We start from the raw sequence: 5,992 nt of genomic DNA, 5'->3' as shown, positions 1-5,992 counted from the left end.
TCGCTACAAGGATAGAGTACTGATATCGCCGAAATCCACCGTCAAAATGTGTATTTTGGCAGAGTTGAACTCATCGCCCACTGCAGGCCATGCAGGATTTCAGAAGACTTATGCTCACACTCATCGTTGCTTCTTTTGGATAGGCATGAAAACTGACATTCGTACTTTTGTAGCTGAATGTGATGTGTGTCAATACCACAAAGGAGAAACAGTCAAGCCCCCAGGCACCTCACAACCATTGCACAGCCCTGCCTCAATCTGAATGGATATTTCTATGGATTTCATTATTGGTCTTCTGAAGTTAGGCAACAAGTTATTCATCATGGTGGTTGTAGATAGAATTTCTAAATATGCTCATTTTTGCGTCCTACCCCACCCATTTACCCCCACTTTGGTGGCTCAAGCTTTCATGAACCAGATCTTAAAATTGCATTGCATGCCCACTTCCATTGTGTCTGATCGTGACCCAACCTTCAACAGTAACTTTTGGCAAGAAATTTTCAAGCTACAAGGCTGTTACAGGGAAAAGTGTCTATTTAGAACTGCTCTATCCCACTAAGGTGTGACAGTTGCCTTAGAAACAAACAGAGAAAAGCTACTTATGTTTTTCCTTTATGAATTATAGGTAGAGAGGGATAGAAAGACCAACCTTTGTCTTGCGCTAATCCTTTGATTCGATCCCTCTCTTCTTTGATAGTCCCCAGCTACCTGCTCCCTTGCATGCCCAACTTCACAAAGTACCTGTAAGATCACATAAGCATAGCACTATACAAAGACATGGATCTATATTCATAAACAACTTAGGATTAGATTTAAATTGACCATACAAATGTAACAAGCATCAATGATACAAAAGCATGGAGGAAAACTCAAATAGCTTTTATTGATAAACAAGAAAAGATCCAAGAGGAGTTACAACCAGTTGTTCTGACCCAGCATCAACCTCCCAGCAAAAAAGCCCCTCTTCACCTCAAACAAAGCTTAGATCACCCAACAATTTGATGTTTGTCTCTAGAAACCAATAGAAATTCCTTACAATATGCAAAATTCCAGCCTCTAGATCTCTGGGATGAGGGATCCATATATAGATATTTGTAAGGGGGATGAGTCAGCTTGTGGTTTGATTAGTGTCTTCTCTCTGACAGTTCTTGCTTCCACTTGGAGACTGAGGGCCTCTTACTCATCCTTGGTCGAATTCAGTGAGGCAAGTGTCACAGGAGAAGATTCTGGAAGCTTCCATTGCCTCTCCACCTCGCGGAATGACACTGCCATTTATCATTTCTCGCCCATCGCACCCCACAGAAGGGACTTTTGAAATGCAACGCACCCTCACAGTGCATTTGGGTGAGATGCAACGCACCTAGTGTTATAGACATTTTTGTGCCTTACAGGATTGAGCATGAAATGTCCATAATCTAAGGGATCCAAAGTCCCTAAACATGTTGTTCCTACCCCTAGAGGAACAAGGCCAATAAACCACAGCAATTCACAGAAGTTCTCCAACAGAAACTGCTCAAAAACAAGTCAATTCAGGATCATTTTAGTGGATACACTAGCTGTCTGCGCTGAATGTCAAAGCCAACACTGGCTACCTGCGCTGAATGTCAAATGCAACACTGGCTACCTGTGCTGAGCGAGATTGGACAAGTGGCAAGTTCATTTATCAAGGTGTCAGAACCCAGGAAGCTTCCAAAATGACACTTGCCTCAGGGAATTCGACTGGTGATGAGTAAGAGGTTCCAAATCTCCAAGTGGAAGCAAGAACCTCCAAGTGGAATCAAGAACTCACAGAGGGAGAGGACACTAGTCACATCTCAAGCTGACTCATCCTCTCCCCAAACATCTATATATGGATCTCTCCCCCATGAGATCTGGAGGTTGGAATTTTGTTAATGCAAAGAATTGCTGTTGGTTTGAGACTAGAGCTATTGGGTGATTTGCTTTGAAGGAGGTGAAGAGGAGATTCCTTTCTGCTGGGAAGGTGATGTTGGATTGGGCTCATATGGTTGTATCACTTCCTGAACTTTACTTCTTCATCAATAAAGCCATTTGAGTTTCTTCTATATGCATGTATCTCAATGATGTTTTGTTGTATTTGCATATTTAGTTTATTCTAATCGTTAAACTAGTTATGAATGTATGCTTCTTGTAGTTTCCCTCTCTTGCCATTTTGCAGGAACTTGGTGTAGCTGGGCTAGTGAAAGAGCAAGCAGCTGGAAGCAAGCAGCAAGGAGGGAGATTGGATCAACAAACTAGCGGAAGACATCGGTTAGTTACATCCTTCTCTCCTATTTACATTTCATAAAGAAGAACACTTAGATAGTTTTGTCTTGTTTGTTGCTGAGGTACTATCACTCCTTAGAGTGGGATAGGGTCATTCCGTATTGGATACTTTTCCCAACAACAAATTGGCGACTCCACTGGGGATCGTATCTTGTTGGTTTGTTTGTGTTTTTTTGCTATTCATTTCATAAACTCAAAGAGTACCGAATCGAACGGCATTTGGATTTTTCAAATGCAAAGTAGAGGGCAGCTACTCTAGTCCAATCACCGGGCCTGTTTATGATCTGAAGAGCTGATCCACAAGTGCTCTAACAGCTCTTAGTGATAGATATTCATCCTCCTTTGAATCATCCCTTAGATTGTACTTGATTGCTAGCTTTGATTTGGCCAAAACTGTGATTTTAACTGCAAGCCGTAGCTCAAAACCCAGAAACAATTCTCGTTTCTGCTTCAGTGCAGATCCAGTGAAGAGGTTCTGCATTTCAACGCAGGTCCCGTGAAGGCTACCTGCGCTGAATGTCAAAACCTCTGTGTTAGACCTGCGCTGAACAGTCCTTGCCTTGTGCAGCTGTGGTTCCCTGTGTCTTTTGCTCAGTTTTTATCCCTGTTTTTTGCAGCCTGTTATCAGTCAATGTACCTATCTGAAACCACCTTTCTTTGCCTCAATTCTGCCTCGGTTGTATAAAGAAACTGTATTTGTTCTTTGTGTATTTCTTACATCATTTGCAGTTTCCCATTACGAAAGTAAACTAGTCTTACTGTGACCCTTAGATCTAGACCTGTCATAAGTGTCATTTTGATCTTAGGAGTAAGTTTGTTTGCTGTTCACAGTTGATTTAGCTTTTACTTTCGTCATATGGTTTGAATTTATGCATTTCTAGTGTCGAAACAAGTAAATCATAAGGTGTCTTTTGATTTTGGAAAAAGAGCTTGTTTGTGTTTTCACTTGAAATCGAATTCAAAGTTATACAACAGCTTTCTTTATATAAACATCAATATTAAGAAAGAGAAAAGAAATACCTGCATTTGTGCATCTTGCATTTTGACAGCTTGCATGTTGATTTAGGAAAAAGTGCATTACTGTGTGCTCTATGCTCTATGAGAAAAGATGATGTCTTTCTTTTCCCTTAGTAGTTAGGATTTTCATATGTTGAAAAGATAGAAAAAGCTTGCTTATCATCTTTAGACTGCATTTAGGAGTTGTACCATACATCTCGTGGTGATCCAAAAAGGCAAACTGCTAAATAAGATCAACCTAAAATAAATTGAATGAACATAACAATGCTTTGTAACATAATGCACAACATAGAGGTCTAGGCTAGAGACGTGTTCCGGCGTCGTTAAGCCTGATATCTTACCGTTGAGTGGTTGGGTGATTCCTCCACGGTGAAGCGATAAGTATCAGTACGGACTGTGCTCCCACGTACCGTCGCGTATATATTGGGAGACCCCTATAGGAATAAAGCCTTTATCCATAAGAAGCCGTGTCGGCCGCCCTACTGATCGCAATGCACTGAACACAGCATTCAGGAAGATCGACCGCCCGTACCCTAAAAAGTATTCTGCGGTTTTGCGAAAAGTTTGGCACACCCTCTACCTAGAACTCCAGAGCAGTTCCTTTTGGCCTTTTTCAGACTCTATAAAAGAAAAAGTCCATCCGAGCATTTGTCACTTCGGGCTCGTTAAAACATCGAAGGAGACTAGAGTCATCTTTAGCTTTTTCTCGACTCTTTAAAAGTGAAAAAGCAAGTTGTGTCTAAAGCGTCGTTAAAATTTATTTTAAACGGAACAAAATCACCTCCTATTCCTGCGTTGGTCTTTAAGTTGAGAAAATGGAACACACCAACCAAGGAATCCCTCATGATGGAAATCCTAGTCCCTTCTCCTCTTGGGGAGATGTTGGTGCGCCCCATATGGCCACATTGTCGCTTCCAGGACTGACAATTGGCCTGCCAGTCTGGCTCTTCTCAACCAATGTAGTTCAGAACATCACGGTTCCTGAATAGTCGAGTCAACAGTTAGATCAGTCTAGAGCTGCCCACCAGCCTTCTACTTCCTATAACTCTTCCTCTCCTCCTTCCTCCTCGCAAGGTAGAGCCGGAAAAAGCCAAGCTCCCAAAGAGAAGAAGGAGAAGAAGAAGAGAGAGAAGAAGAAGAAGGAGCCAAAGGCGACTGGGGGCAAGCAAAAGGCATCTGACAAAAATCCACACACAGCACTGACTGGGCCTAAATCGCCATGTGTCATATGTAGAGGAGACCACTTCCATAGAGATTGTCCCTGTATTCCATGGATACTGAGGGACTGGTCTCCTCGTTTGCACAATCCGGTAGCATCAACCTCTGATAGCCATGTTGAATGCTTACCGTCAACCAGCGAAAGTGAAGGTCCAAGACAAAGAGGGAGAGCTGGATCTCCCTGCAGACTGTGTGAAGGCGATCACGCCATCCACCGTTGTCCCTTCTTAGACGAGGCGAAGAGAGTTTTGGAAGATCGTCCGGTTTCACCGTCACGACTTCCTCCTGGATATAAAAAACTCATGCCAAGTCCTTCGTTAGTTGAGAATACAGCTGGCCCGCTCAAGTGATCGGCTGAAGCGTCAGTCATCGAAAATGAACCTACTGAATCCATACCTGACGAAAGTCAAAGAGTCGAGACGGCAGTTGACCCGGTCTTGCCTTCAGAGGATTCATCTTCGAATGACACCGTCACTGAAGAGAATAAGGATGACACCATCCAGATTCTTTTCATCAACACAGACTCCGATGAGCATGGGGGCAATGCGCCCATTCCTTTATCGCAGGAAGGAACTTCGTCAGGGTCATATCCGGCCGTGTATTCGGTCCCACCACCGAGCAACCTAGTTGTGTCCTTTGACTGGAACCAACTAGGCAGACCCCGGTTGCCAGCCAGTATACCATTCAGAATTATCGTCCAAATATACAGAATGGTAATGACTGGCACTATCATTGATGAGGGGGCATCTGTGAGTATCCTTTCCTCTATTGCTTGGAAAGCACTGGGTTCCCCGGCGCTTTTGCCTGAGATGAGAAATCTATCAGGCTTTGATAAAGGAACCAGTCGACCTTTAGGGATCCTCCCCAATGTGCCCATAACATTGAAAGGGAAGGCCGTTCAAATGAACGTGATGGTCGTTCAAGGACCCTTGGATTATAACCTACTCCTTGGACGAGACTATATATATTGCATGGGAGCCGTCGTCTCCTCACTCTTTAGAGTAATGTGTTTTCCACACGAAGGAAGAATGGTCAAGCTCGTAGACCAACTTTCATTTCCGGGATCACGCATCGCAAATAGTCACATACCAGCCCTAAATGGTCTATTCACTCAAGAAATGTCTCCACCCCCAGTCCTTCTTCCCGATGAGTGCGAGTGATTCGGAAAGATGTGACTGTAACCCAGGGGGTATGCATCCTGGTCTGCTTCGGGCAGAGAAAACTTTTGGTATAGAGTAGGTTTCCGCGGGAGAATATGACTAGTCCGTACCCCGTCCGTGATTGGAAGAGGGGTTGTTCTAGAATAGGATTCTTTTGTCAAAGTTATGTGTTTGACGGAACAGGGTCACTCACCTTTGTCTATTTCGGTAGACATCGCTGAAGAAATGTTTTGTTTGAAAGATTAACGAGACAATCTTTGGGTAACCTGAAAGAGGTAGGCCTCCCTCAGTAAAACAAATGTTTTGTCTTTGAG

The sequence above is a fragment of the Pinus tabuliformis genome, chromosome 3_2 (assembly GCF_031772625.1).
Source record: "Pinus tabuliformis cultivar Carrire ecotype Pingquan chromosome 3_2, CPIR1, whole genome shotgun sequence".
In the NCBI taxonomy this organism is placed as follows: Eukaryota; Viridiplantae; Streptophyta; class Pinopsida; order Pinales; family Pinaceae; genus Pinus; species Pinus tabuliformis.
The sequence above is the reverse complement of the archived record's forward strand: the minus strand, read 5'-3'. Positions refer to the sequence as shown.